Here is a 14,591-nt window from a genome sequence, read left to right as displayed (position 1 = left end):
CAGAGTCCCATAGTACATACTGCATCATGAGGGTTGGAAGGAACTTGACATAATTAGCCTTTAAAAAGTTCACGTGAGATATGAGAGATGAATTCAAGTATTTGAAGAACTGGTCATGTGATTAGATTTGTTCTGTAAACCAGAATTCATGAGTGGAAGCTACAGCAAAAAAGTTCTTGAATTCTGATACGGTAGGATCAGTGCTTGTCTAATTCATCATTTGTAGTAGATTAATTACAAAAAATGATCCCAGTTTCTCATACCCTCCTTCTCCCACACCCTACGTGATGTGACTTTTCAGCTCCTTGCATTAAGATGGTGGATTCTGTTATCTCAACTCTTGTTTCTTTCAAGCTGTACTTGTCCTTGCTCTGTCTAATAGAATGCAGTGGAAGTGACAGTGTGCAACTTCTGGGATAGAACTTAAGAAGCATTGCCTGCTTTCGCTTGCTCTCTTGGTCCCCTGTAACTACCTCCTGGAAGTTAAAAACTATGTGGTCTAGTCACCCTGTTGCCGGATCCAACAGTCAGTCAACTGCCAGACATGTGAGTTAGGCCATCTCAGACTAGCCTAACCAACCATACCACCAGCTGACCAGACACAGGCTGGCTTAGATCAGTAGACCCACCCAGCTGACTTGTGATCAGTAATAAATGCATATTGTTTTAAGTCAGTGATATTGGGGGTGGTTTGTTACACAGTAACAGCTAACTGATAGACCATTGTAATTCCAGGATCTAGGTCAAATGCCTGTCTGTCACAGAGAAAGCACCTAATATGTATTTTACATTTTATATACATGAAAGAATGACTATGGATCGCTAACTCAGCTATCCAAGGATGGATGGAGCCCTTTAGGAGAGAGTGTGTTTTCAACATGGTCCATGCCATGGCCTGTCAGAATCTTTTTTGTGTCATAATTTTGTCATCCATTTTTCAATTATACTCTCCCTATCGCATGTCAAATGCAGTTTTAGTGTGCAAGTGTCTACACACACTTATAAACATCATGTTAACACTATTCAGTCTCATCTCACTAATATTTCCCCAATGCCCTGTGATGGCAGTGAGCATTAGAAGTACAGCAGCTGGCCTGGTCTGGTAGAAGGATCAGTGAATGAATGAATATTAAGAAACCTGAAATCTTGTCCCAGCTCTTGTAATACCTGTTTGTATAATATTGTATAGATATTTTCATTTAAACAATGTTATACATTTCTAATTTTTCTTACAGTCCCTCATAACTCATATTTTAAAATTGAAAAAGATAATATTTGCCTAATATATAACATGAGAATTTTGTGAAAATATAAAGAAATAACAGATGAGATATATTTTTATCAAAGCCTGTGTGCTTCCATAACATTTATTTTACTTAAATACTAGCTATTATTAGTCTGAGACCAATGTTATCATGTTGTCAAGCATATTGTCAATTTTAATTATAATTCCTACTTATGTGGAACACATTCCCCCAGGACCTTGTGTAACTTTTTTTTTTGTCACAGGCTCTTACTGATGGTCACAGTATCTTACCAAAACAGCTTTATATCTCCATATAAATTTTTGTTGTTTTCTGTTTAACATCAATGAAGTATTAGTGAGAAAAGTAATCATCCATTATAGAGTTAAAATTATTTTTGAATCTTACTCTAACTTTGTATTGTTTTCTTAAACTACACTTAAATATCATTAGACTAACTGCTTTAATAAAGAGTTTTATTTTGATAAAAGGTATTGATTGGAGAATTGATTATCTGAATGTTAGGATTTTGTCATTAAACTACAACTTCTTACAAAGGCACCACCCCTCCTAGGAGGGGCATTCAATACTGTCAGTGTGACCCCCTACAAATAACTTCTTGGGTGCTGAACTTGGGAATCTTAATCTATAAAGTGAAAATTGTGAACATCACAGGACCTATGATTATGAACACTTCTAATATAGGCAGGCTCTCTGTACAGTTTAGGCTGTGCAATTTGCCACATAGATTCATTTTGCCTTGGTGTTTAGAGAATCTCAGAAGAAAGGGGAAGTCCCCTTAACAAGTTCATGATTTAGTTTTTTTTATTGCTGTTAATTCTTTAAACTCTGAGTTTTAGATTGGGTGGTAGGGGTGAGGAGGGCTGGCTTCAGGGTATCTGATGTTGGTTAACTCAGTTAATCATGTGTGCAAAAATAAATCTGGTTTTCACACACTGAACTCTGACTGCTTTTCTAAATAATTTTTTGCCAGTGCCAGGCCTCAAATTAACACCTCTCTCTATATCTCGCTCTTCTTTCATGTTCATTCTGAGCTTTCAGTCATAATAAACTACCTCAGCCCTCAGCATGATTCCAACAGACACATCTTGGAAGAATTTTTACAGCAGTTTAGACCCTAATCCTAGAGGAAAGAGGTGACGTAAGGTTCTTTGGATGTTCCACGATAATCCCTGTACAGCAACTGACTATCCTGGACAAGAGACCTGGAAGCAGCTTTTGCCTTACATGACATCATTCTTCCAGAGGCTACCCTGATACCAAGCACCCCTCCCCTTCCAGAAGGATCATGCTTTTATTTCTTCCCAGGTCTGGAGTCGGGGCAAGGGAGAAACAGAAGGCAGAAGGGCAGAGCCCACATTTCCTCTCCTGAGTTCCCAAGAAAGCTGTGATTTCAGTGATATTGTAAGAAAAGATTAAAATACAGATCAGTCATTTTGTGCTAAGTAGACAGAAAAAGTGTATATAGGATTATTTATTCATGGGTACAAAGAAGCCATCTAAATATTTTAAACACAAATTAAAATTTTAAAAATGCATGAAAAGAGATTACAGTGTTTAAGCTAACCTTAATTCATATGTAGCCACAGGTATAAACCTGCTTTTGAGAATAAATGGTGCTATTATCTTTCTATAAGTTTGCCCTTCCTGATGAAATTTTAAGTACAAAGGCAGTTTTGTGGATATATGAGATATTCTATTTTACCTCACTATGAATTCCCATATAATTTTGCTTTTGACTGCACATGCTGAGCAATTTTAAGAAACTCGGAATAGTGATTCTTAGGACAGGTTAGGAGGAGTCCATGGTACCTGCCTGATGTAATAGAGGGCATGCTGCAAGACACTTATAGCCCCAATTCTCCCATTTGCCAATCTTGCTATGGTACTTGGCATGGCCTTGGTGGGCACTTTTTTGGGGTAAAGAATCAAAAGTCCCAGTATAAACTTCAATGGGTAAAGTGACATGTTAAGGCCACCTTAGCATAAGTAGCTTATTGTAATGAAAGGAGCCTGATCAGTCCTTAGCATCAAGTGGTAGGGTTCGAATCCTGGCTTTAATGCTTACTAGCCATGTGATCACAGACAGATTATTCAGAACCTGAGTTTCATCATCATAAAATGGCCATATCCTTCTGCACCTGCAGGCATTTGGAGATTAAATCAGATGTGCATGGCACATAGAAAATGCTCAACAAATGTTCCCTTTCCCTTCAGAGGACAGGGTCCATGGGAATGAGCCCAGGCATGTAAGTTATTTTATGAGCAGAGAGGTCAGAGGATCAGGAGGATGGTGGCACAAAGAAGGCTTTCTCTGTCAGTTGAACAGCACCTGAGGCACCTTTGACCAGGACAGAAGGTTTGGTTACACATGATCTGTCCCTTGAAACAAACTCATTGGCTGAGGGGAAGGATGCAGCCAGAAGGGTGCTGGTGGCTCTGAGAACAGACTTTGCTCATCTCTTAATGATGTCTTAGGTGGACTCTGGTGATGGTTCATGTTTCTTACAGCTCCTTATTCCCCAAAATATGGAAATAATGCCAAAAGGTTGTATTACCAAATATCTTCTAAAAACCCAGTAACAAAATAATAATGCAATTTGCATGCTGTTAATTTGTACTTCTGCATCCCTGTGATATACAAAGGTTTATTTACTTTTTCTAATACCTGTTTTTTTCCCCTTCTTAGGCTGCAGAATCCCTTAAGTGCTAGAATATTCTATTCCTTTGGCTTCTCTCCAGTCTTTAGAGAGAGAGAGAACACAGTCAACATTGGCAGTTTCCTGCCTGCCTTCCAGCTACCTCTGGGAGACAAATATTCCAAATCCAGGTGCTTTTTGTTTTCTTTTATGGTTCTTTTCCATTATCTTTCTCTACTATATATTGTGTGGGTGGATACACACACATACACACACACCCACACACACATCTCTACTGTGTTCTAGCCACTAGGATGGACATTGGAGGTACAGTGAAGAAAGATACAGTTCTTGCCCTTAAGCAGCTAGTGTAACTGGTGCCATATATATATATATATATATATATATATATATATATATATTTAAATATATATATATATTTTTATATATATATTATATATATAATTATATATATATATATATATGTATTGCTGACAATTTCATGACACTGTGTGTGCAGAATGCTTCAGCAGGCTGAGAAGAAGCATTGAAGTAAGTCTGGTTTTTTGTAGAAAAGCTTCCTGAGTGGGATCAAGGACCAGTGGGTGTTACCCAGGAAAAGGGGGAAACAGCCTGTGCAAAGACACAGAGAGAAATGAGAACTTTTTTTTTTTTTTTGCCTCTAAGAACTATTAATTGATCAGCAGTGTAGGATGATTGTAAGGAGACAAGAAATGAGGCTTGAGGGGTATTCAGCAGCTCCCTCCAATAGATGCTATGAGCCTTTTTAAGCCCTGGACTCTACCCCAACTGATAAGGGGTTAGTGTGTGCTGGTGATGGTGTGATGAAGGGCAGATTAAGGAGGATGTTGAACAGGAAATGTCATAATCAGATGTGGGTAGTTGTGCAGATTAGGGTCTGAACTATGTCAATGGTGGTACAGGTTGAAATAGGAAAACTGTTATTGGGCTTAGAAAAGATGTTTCCCTAACAGAGGTGCAGAACTGCAAATGCAATATGCATCCAGAGACATATTAGTGTGAGAGTCAAATTACCCCTTCTAGAGTGATGTCACCACTATTCTTATCAAAGAGGCAGTATTTTCCAGAAGGCTGAAGACAGCCATTCCTCAGCATTTACAATAGCCATTCATTCATTCATTCAACAAATACTCATTGAAGCACTATAGTGTTTTAGACTCTATAATAGGTCCTTCAAAGTTTTTAAAAATGTTGTATATTTATAGTGTTATTCTTCAGCTAAATTCTTTAAACTCTAGGTCCATTTGCTAATACCCTTACTTGTTTATAACATTCATTCTTGTATCCAGTACCTAGTATGACATGAAGTAGGCTTGTAACAGATGTTTGCTGAATGAATTGGTTATTAAACACAGCCCTGCTGTGCAATGGGAAAGGCAGTGGAGAATGACTGAGGTCATATAGAAGCAGGGAGCCCCCATGCTACCTGTTACCATTTATCCTTTCAGAATCCCATAGTTGCTTCTTCCTCCCTCCCCCTGGTAACCCTTGAGGAAGGGAACGGGAGGAGGAAGTCATGAGGGCCTCCAGAATACCTTTGTGTGTCTAATTATAGTAAACTTAAAGGAGATAATCGTTAACAATTAAATAATAACTGAGGAGTGGTCTGGGAAAGTGGCAGTGAGGTACACATGTATCTAGAGAATTGATTTGTTGAGTGACACTCGTCTTTGCCATGTCCTTGGCATATAATATTGCTTTGGATTTGATATCTTGGTTGGGATGCAGTTAGTTTCAGGACTTACACTTAGTCTTCCCCACTTGAATCACTCTTAAACTTATAGACCAACATAAGAGTTTTGCCATTACGGATATGTTATTTCTAATTAAACATTTTGGAACAATGGAAATGTCTATTAGGTAAGTCTGTGGACCAATAAGTCTGTGGACCAAGTAGCTTTACTTTTTGTACATCTGGTGCCAAGACTCCATTTATTACCTGCCTGCTGTAGGACCCCACTCTAACAGGGGCCAGGATGACATTTTGGGTTTCTGAGTATCAGTATCTCTTGGGTATTGTGTTCAACTGTCCTCAAAATATCTGGATATTTCCTTTTCCCAGTATGTGGTTATTGGAGTAAATAACTGTAAGTTCCTTGTAAGAAAGCTGCTCCGAAACCTTTATGGTTTTTTTCTCTTGGCTTCTTGAAAGGGCTGAAGAAACATTTCTGGACAGGCAGGACATTTAATCCAAAGAGGACACCAGAAAGGGAAGATATTGGAGGATGTTAAAAGCATTCAAGATGTTGATGATTAGAAGAACATGACATGGAGAGCAAAGATGAAGTAAATTAAACTCCACATCCCTGGAGTTCTGGGAAAAGGCTGAATTTATCCCCTTGGCAGGGAAAGCTGGAATCCTCCATAAGAACCAGCACTCTGTGTCTTACAGAGCCATGGAGAGGGCTAATACTAATTAGCAGTTTTTAGAACTCCCATTACTGGTGCAAAAGGGATATGGGACACATTGCATGGAAAACCTAAAATGGTGAATAGAAAATTGCACTGCCCACCATGACTTGAATTAAATGGGTTAATGAATGAAAGTATTTAAATCTGTGCTTGGCACTTATTGGTTTTTCAATAAGTGCTGACTGTTTTCTTTACTAATCATTTTCCCTTCACAGACATCTAGGATGTGAGGCAGAGCCTGAGAGACTCAACAAACCCATTATCTCTCTGCTGGTGGGCTCTACCAGCAACCCTCCCTTGTACTTTCCCATCCAAAATTTTCTCCATTATCTATAAAAATCAGGGTCAGGAATTTCAAGAACTCCTGGCCGTGAATGCTGTTTTCAGTCCTCTTTCTAAGGTAATGATCATAATTTTGAAAGAGAACAGAAAATCTGAACAGGTGTCATCTAGCTCCACAGATACTGTCAAAGATTGAGTTTTCTCAAATACGGCTCATGAAAGCAAAGTGACAAGAGGCAGGGTACACACCAAAAACACTAGAAAGAGTAAAGAATAAGTAAAAGGGCAAGAAGACTCACCAATCTAATTAAGAAAGCTTTAAACTGAAATTTGAGGGGGAGAGGAAAAAAGACCTATAAACTAGATATTAGGAAGACAGCTGGCATGGCACAGAAAGAACAGTGATGAGGGAGATGCCCAGTAATTTACTGAAGAAAATAACAGGGGAGATGTTTGAGAACTATATATATATGATCTCAGATTATATACAGATTATAAGTAATAAAGTCAACCTGGAGTCTTAACACTAGGAAGTAAATCCAATGACATAGAAAACACGAGGACTTTATGAGCTAGAATTTAGAACAACATGCAAAGGTATGTCATGTTCAAAGGAAACAGATGAAATAGAAATGATGGACATGCCTCAGCTATTTATGGACATCCACAAAATTGAAGCATAAATGCACAGTAGAGAACATTACTGAACGTAAAAGGAGAGAGAACACAAGTTTCTTGGGGGTTAGCAGTGAGGACATACTGTACGTTACCTGGCCAGGTGAAAACTGCAAATGCTGATGTGATAACTAAAACAGTGTTCAAATGTGGCAGTGTCATGGGAAAATTCTACCATCCACATGTCTGCTGACCTTTCCTTCTGCTAAAAGCTGAGAGTTTGATAAATTACCTCGAGGACTATATCGTTTGTAGGAATTCATAAACTATGGAACTATGGACTTGAAGCTGATCCCTCGGAAAAATTTTGAGAAACTCTAATTCAATTTAAAAAATTTAAGTAACTAATAAAATGAAGGGGGTTTTAGTTGGGAATACAAAGATGAGTAACAGACACAAAACTTGCCTTCTAGTGGAGGATACAGACTTAAATAACTGACTTCATGAGGGAATATTTAAATTCTATTGTGAGACATATCACAAAAGAGAAGCACAGGGTGATGTCAGACAAAATAGGGTGGGGGGCCCACTGTAGTTGGGGGCAGGGGAGCTCAGAGAAGACTTCCTGGGAGAAATGACATTTATGCTGCTATTGGAAGAATTTACTCGGCAGGAAGGCCCTGAGATGGGACATGGCAGGGTAGGGACTGAGGAGGAAAGTTTGAGTGATAAGGCTCCATCTTGGGTTTCTAGGCTTACATTATTCCAAATTCATCTCTTCAGAGGAATGAAGTTGCAAGGTCTTGCAGCTTCAGAAGATGTCTCTGGGGGCATTCCACGGGCCTCTAACCTTGCGGTTGACACTGCCATGAGGGAAAGGAGTAGGGTGAGAACTATTTTTAGTAGTTCCAGAGGGCAGAGCTGCCTCAAGTGTGCATGTTACAGGGAAGTGAAACATATGAGAGGTCTTTCTACAGCTAGAGCTGCCCAGCGATGGAAAGGCCTGCCTGGGAGAAGAGAGTTGCTTTACCTGAATTCATGTGACAGGGTTAAGTGGGGGCCAGTGAGCACCTTTCGGGGTTATCTTATCAGAAAGGAGTTCTTTCATTGGGAAGTTGGACAATGTACAAGAATACCCACTTGTTGAGCATGTGCTCTGTGGTATGTGTGGTGTGTTTAGGTGCCAGGAACACAGAAGTGATAAAGAGCACCCCCTCTTGTCAAGTGGCAGGAAAAACATGATGCAATGGGGAAAATGTCCTTGCACGTGCTTTTGACCAATGATAATATCTTAACCCAATCCCAACACCCTGTTCCATTCTGCCACAAACATTGTTACACCTGCAGCTGATACCACCTAGACTGGGCTTCACCCACTCAGCCTGGTTACAAGTCCAGTGTAGCCCCCCCAGGTTCACACTCCCGTTTGTTCCCACTTGCTGTTCTTTTCTGCTTTTTGTGGCTCTCCATCAACCTGGCCCTTGAACTCTGACTGCAACTCTTTTCAATCCTGTGCCACCCCTTGGACCAAGGCAGATTTGGTTTCTCATTCTAGGCTCCGTCTCTGGGCTCAAGGCACCATACTCTTCCTTTTACTTCTAGTTCCTCTAAATGCTTCTGCTTCCTCAGCCCCTGGCTTCCCCACTGGCCCTTCCCCATCATCATTCCACTGGGAGGAATGGCCCTAAGCACTGGAAAGGTCCTTTGAGAGCTGTGGGAGCATTTAGGCTGTCTTGGGAGGTCAGGCATTGGGGTTGAGCAGGAGTTCTTCAGTGAGAGAAGGGCTGGGATGGAATTTCAGGCAGGCAGGCAATGCAGAGGTACTCTAATACATCCCATATACCCAGGAATAAATTCCTCACTCTTCAGGTGGCAAAGTGGAAGAGCATTACTAAACTGGGTGTCAGAAGTCAAGACTTGTGACACCCCAGTTTCCTGATCCTCCCCATATCTCATACCCAGTTTACTACCTGAACATAAATGTATCTGCCATCCTGGCCCCAAGAGGTCAGAATTCAAAAAATGAGGTGAGATGGGGTAGTGATTTAGATTCTCAGAAGAGAACCATGGAAACAGACATTTTAATCTAACTTAATCCATTGAATGACCATTAACTAGAGTTCCATTTTGATGCACTCTGGAGCTTTTAATTATTGATTTATTTAAACTCTTGGTGGAAAAACCAATTGGCTAAGAGAATTATTCGTAAAGCCGGACACTGACATAACTATAGCCCACACCCTGCTTTGTATGGACAATCTTGGAAAGAGCAAGCTTCTCCTTTCCACTGCCCAGGCCTGGGAAATCTCATTCTTAATGAGGATCTTTTCTGCTTAGCCGTCTGATCACAGGCTGCCAACTGGACCTAATTGAAGAGAATCATATTTTCCAAGGTGAACCTATGTAATTTTTTTTCTTTGGAGTCTTTTACTTTACACTTATCTTTGGCAAATGTTTTTATATCTGAATTGTCAAACTGAAAGGAATGAAGAAAGGAAATGCTGTTAAGGTGTCATTTACAGCTGAGGATTCTAGAGAGAAAGTAGGCTCATGGGACTCAGAGCAAAACACTGGCATTCGGAACATTCAAGCTACCCTGACTGACGGTGCTCAGCTTCGCCAGTCAAATGAGATATTCAGAAAGCATGTGGGGTAGGAGCCCACTTGTCTTGGAAAATGTGTGTGCCCCTGGATGGACCTACTTACCTCTTTGGGGCTCCAAAATCATACAAAGAAGCAGGAACACCTCTGGGCACATCTGGAACGGACAGCAGAAGACCAGCAGCTCTGTGTGTCCTGAAAAGAGATTCAGGCTGCAGGCCAGGAGAATTGTGTTCTGCTGCTGCCATAATTAGCCCTGTGACTTCAGACAGGTCACTGACTCTGAGCCTCATGTTAATCACCTATAAAATGTGGTGGATGGACCCATCAGGACTTTTTTTGCTATTTCTAGATAGTCTAGAGTTCTGTGTTTGACTTATTTCCAGATACCTTATAGTCGTTTGGGCTAAATCTGGTTCAGAATATTAACTTGGTGCCAAATGAAGTTCAGGACTCTAAGATAATTATTTCTAAATAATCACTACCAGAATTAGGGTTAGGATCATGGTGCCCTGGGTCAAAGAGGTTCCTTGTTTTGGTTTTCGTGGGTTTTTTTGTGTTTTTTTTTTCCAAATTGTTCAGTATAATATGGCACTATTGTGCCAGAATAGGTGTTGAGAGCCAGTCTCATTTTGTTTATTAAATACAAAAGAATATGCAAACAATACTGTAAGGGAGGAAAACTTTTCCTTTCCCTTCTAGGTTCTTTAGCTGGTCTAATAATTAAATCAGACAGATTAAGAGGAGAAAAATTTAATTTCATGCTGAGCTCAGGAGGAGTGGGTAAGGGTCTGGATCTTCAAAGGGGAGGAAGAAAATTCACAGTAAGATGGGAATAGCAAATGTTCGGTAAACAAATGTTTGCCATACCATGCAGATAAGTCTTTCTGATGTAAAAAGTTATCTGTGGTAATAGCTCATTTCCTGGTACAAACTCCCCTATATAAATTCTTTTAGGCAGTTAAGGGGGAGATTAAAAAGCTGTTCTTCAGTCTGCTGGGCCTTGATTGTCTTCAACTTGAAATCATCCACATGCCAAAGTGGCACATTCGGGGACAACCTGCCTTGAACCCCATCAGTACAAAATAGCTCTTCGATAGGGTTTTGTGGGAGATATATTTTATTTTGTGGGGGATTATGGGAGCAGTATAGTGTAGTGGTTATGTTACGTGTTAAATTGTGCCCCCCCCCCCACAAAAAAGCAAAGACATGTTGAAGTTCTAACCTCCAGAACCTGTGAATGTGACTTTATTTGGAAATAGGGTCTTTGCAATTTTAGTCAAGTCATTAGTGGGCCTTAATCCAATATGACTAGTGTCCTCATAAGGAGAGGGAAATTTGGACACAGACACACAGAGGGAATGCCATGTGAAGATAGAGGCAGAGGCTGTAGTGATGTATCTATAAGCCAAGAAATACCACAGGTTACCTGCTTTCACCAGAAGCTGGGAGAGAGGCATAGAACAGATTCCTCCTCAGAGCCTCTAGGAGGGCTGACACCTGAGACTCAGTTTCCTTGTCTGTAAAGTGGGGATATAATTACACCCACTTGAGAATAAAGTTGTGAAGATTAAATGAGGTAATCCTTGAAAAGAGGCCGGCAGTAGATTGTGATAACTGTTAACTGTGATCATCTCTCTGTTTTTGTGTCTTAACCTGGATACTGACTCTTAGGGCCTTTGAAGGTAGGGACCATATTTTATACCATCTCACCTAGTAGTGAGTGTTCCAAGTAGTATCTGCTCAGTAAATATTTGCTACTGCAAGTAACATAGATAACTAATGAAAACCTACTGTATAGCTCAGGAAACTCTACTCAATTCTCTGGGGTGACCTAAATGGGAAGGAAATCCCAAAAAGAGGGGATATATGTATACATATAGCTGATTCACTTTGCTGTACAGTAGAAACTGAAACAATATTGTAAAGCACTATACTCCAATAAAAATTAATTTTAAAAAATGCAAGAAAAAAAAGTTACTTCAATTTTGTTAAAGGCCAGCTGCATATGAATGAAGTTGAATATATCCTCCTCTTAGGGTCTCCTCTCAACCCTTCCTGGGTTTTTCTGAGTAACACTCTGACAATGTAGTGAGGGAAGTTAAGAGAGAGCATGGGTTGTGGTCTAATCCTGGTTGCCACTTACTGGTTTTGTGTCATTGGAGTAGTTATTCCAACCTTCTGAGCTTCAGTTTCCTCCCTTGTAAAATGGAGATGGGGATCGGGGTGAGAAGAGGTTTGGTGTCTACCTTCCATAGTGCTCTACCTCAGTGGAGGGGCCTGACTAGGTCTGGTTCTTCCCACTCAAGTTTTGCTCCTCATCCTCTCCAACCCCAGACACTCTCTAAGCAGCTGCATTATTTTAAAAGACTATCTACATGAAGAATAAACCTTAAGAAGAGTTATAACTAACAATTTTACTGATTCAGACACAAACACACACACAACAACACATGCACAAAATAAACTCAATAAAAGCAACATCAGAAGTCTGGCTTAACCTTGGTAATTTAGACTAATGTGGACATTGTGCCCTTGGCAGCCCAGGACTTCATTGATGTGAGAATCACTGGATTTGGGGGCATATCTTATAAAACACGTGCTTTGGCTGAAGAGACCCCTTGGTAGCAGATGTCATGGGGTAGGCCAATTTCAAACGCCAGGCTTCACTCTCATTTGGCAAACATTTAAAGTCTGTTAGCTGAACGTGGGGAGCTGTGGAGGGAGAGCTGCTTGGAGAGCCCTGGGGAGAGCAGGACTTGTGAGAGTGATAGATGAGGTGTGTTTAATGAGGATTGTACAGATTGTTTCCTTTTAACAAGACATAAACCTCACTGAAAACATCAACTGATTTTGGCTTGCTAATTACGCTTTGCCTTTCCTCACTTAGCTGCAGCTTTGATGGCCCTAAATTTCCTAAAGACCTTGTTAGGAAAAATAAAATTAGGGTTTAATTATATGAATATTCTTCATGTGTATTATTTTTGTCCCAGGTATACTGCTAAGTACCAGAGTTGTTAAGTTGCATGCTGGCTGCAACTAATTAAGGTTTTCAGTGGTCATTTAAAAAATTTTTTTTAAATTATTGAGATATAATCAACATAGAACATTATATTGGTTTCAGGTGTACAACATAATAATTTGATGTTTGTATAAATTTCCCAGTGATCGCCGTGATAAGTCTTGTTAATATCTGTCACCAAAGTTACAAAATTTTTTTTTCTTGTGGTGAGAACTTTCAAGGTCTATTCTTAGCAACTTTCAACTATGTAATACAGTATTATTAATTCTAGTTACCATGCTGTACATTACATCGCCATGAGTTACTTTTTTTATAACTGAAAGTTTGTACCTTTTGACTACCTTCACCAATTTCAAACCCTGCCCGCCTCCTACCTCTGGCAACCAACCAATGTATTCTCTATGAGCTCAGGTTTGTTTGTTTTATTTGTTTGTTTTTAGGTACTACATATAAGTGAGATCATGTGGTATTTGTCTTTCTTTGACTTATTTCACTTAGCATAATACCCTCAAGTTCCATCCATGTTGCTGTAAATGACAAGATTTTATTCCTCTTTATGGCTGAGTAATATTCCATTGTGTGTGTGTGTGTGTGTGTTCTTTATCCATTTATCCATCAATGGACACTTAGATTGTTTCCATTTCTTGGCTATTGGAAATCATGCTGCAGTGAACATTGGGGTGCATATATCTTTTTGAGTTAGTGTTTTCATTTTCTTCAGATAAATACCCAGAAGTGAAATGGCTTGGTATGGTATGAAATTGCTTGGATAGTATAGTAGTTCTGTTTTTAATTTTTTGGAGGAACCTCCACACTGTTTTCCATAGTGGCTGCACTAATTTACATTCCCACAAACAGTGAACAAGGGTTCCCTTTTCTCCATGTCCTCATCAAACACTTGCTATTTCTTGTCTTTTTTTATAATAGCCAATCTAACAGGTGTGAGGTGATAACTTGTGGTTTTGATTTGCATTTCCCTAATGATTAGTGATCTTGAGCATCTTTTAATGGACCTGTTACCCATATGTATGTCTTGTTTGGGAAAATACCTACTCTGATTCTCTGCCCATTTTAATTAATTAATTAATTTGTTTGTTTATTTATGGCTGCATTGGGTCTTCGTTGCTGCCCACGGGCTTTCTCTAGTTGTGGCGAGCGGGGGCTACTCTTTGTTTTGGTGTGTGGGCTTCTCACTGTGGTGGCTTCTCTTGTTGCAGAGCACGGGCTCTAGGTGCACGGGCTTCAATAGTTGTGGTACATGGGCTCAGTAGTTGTGGCTTGCGGGCTCTAGAGTGCAGGCTCAGTAGCTGTGGCTCACGGGCGTAGTTGCTCTGTGGCATGTGGGATCTTCCCAGAGCAGGGCTCGAACCTGTGTCCCCTGCATTGACAGGCAGATTCTTAACCACTGCACCACCAGGGAAGTCCCTCTCTGCCCATTTTTAAATTGGATTTATTTTCTGTTGAGTTGTATGAGTTCTTTATATATTTTGGATATTAAACCCCTTAACCTTTTAAAAATGTCATCATGCCTTATTCAGTCACCAGTGTCTGTTCTAGCACTGGAGCTGACATAAATTGAGACTAGTCTTGCCCTCAAGTGCTACCCATCTAGTTGGAGGAAGAAGAAAGACTGACTTGCAACTTCCCCAAGCATTGTAATAACATTAGTACAAACAGAACAGTACAAGTAATAGTGGTAATTCTAATAAGGAA

General features: G+C 39.9%; 1 pseudogene; it reads right to left on the bottom strand.

Annotated features, from left to right (window-relative positions):
• Positions 1 to 10,149, bottom strand: part of LOC131750381 (TBC1 domain family member 17-like) — a 124,156-nt pseudogene extending 114,007 nt beyond the window's left edge.
• Positions 10,150 to 14,591: the final 4,442 nt, after the last annotated feature.

The sequence above is a fragment of the Kogia breviceps genome, chromosome 2, assembly GCF_026419965.1.
Source record: "Kogia breviceps isolate mKogBre1 chromosome 2, mKogBre1 haplotype 1, whole genome shotgun sequence".
Taxonomy (NCBI): domain Eukaryota; kingdom Metazoa; phylum Chordata; class Mammalia; order Artiodactyla; family Physeteridae; genus Kogia; species Kogia breviceps.
Note: the sequence above shows the minus strand (reverse complement) of the source record. Positions and strands in the feature narration are given on the sequence as shown.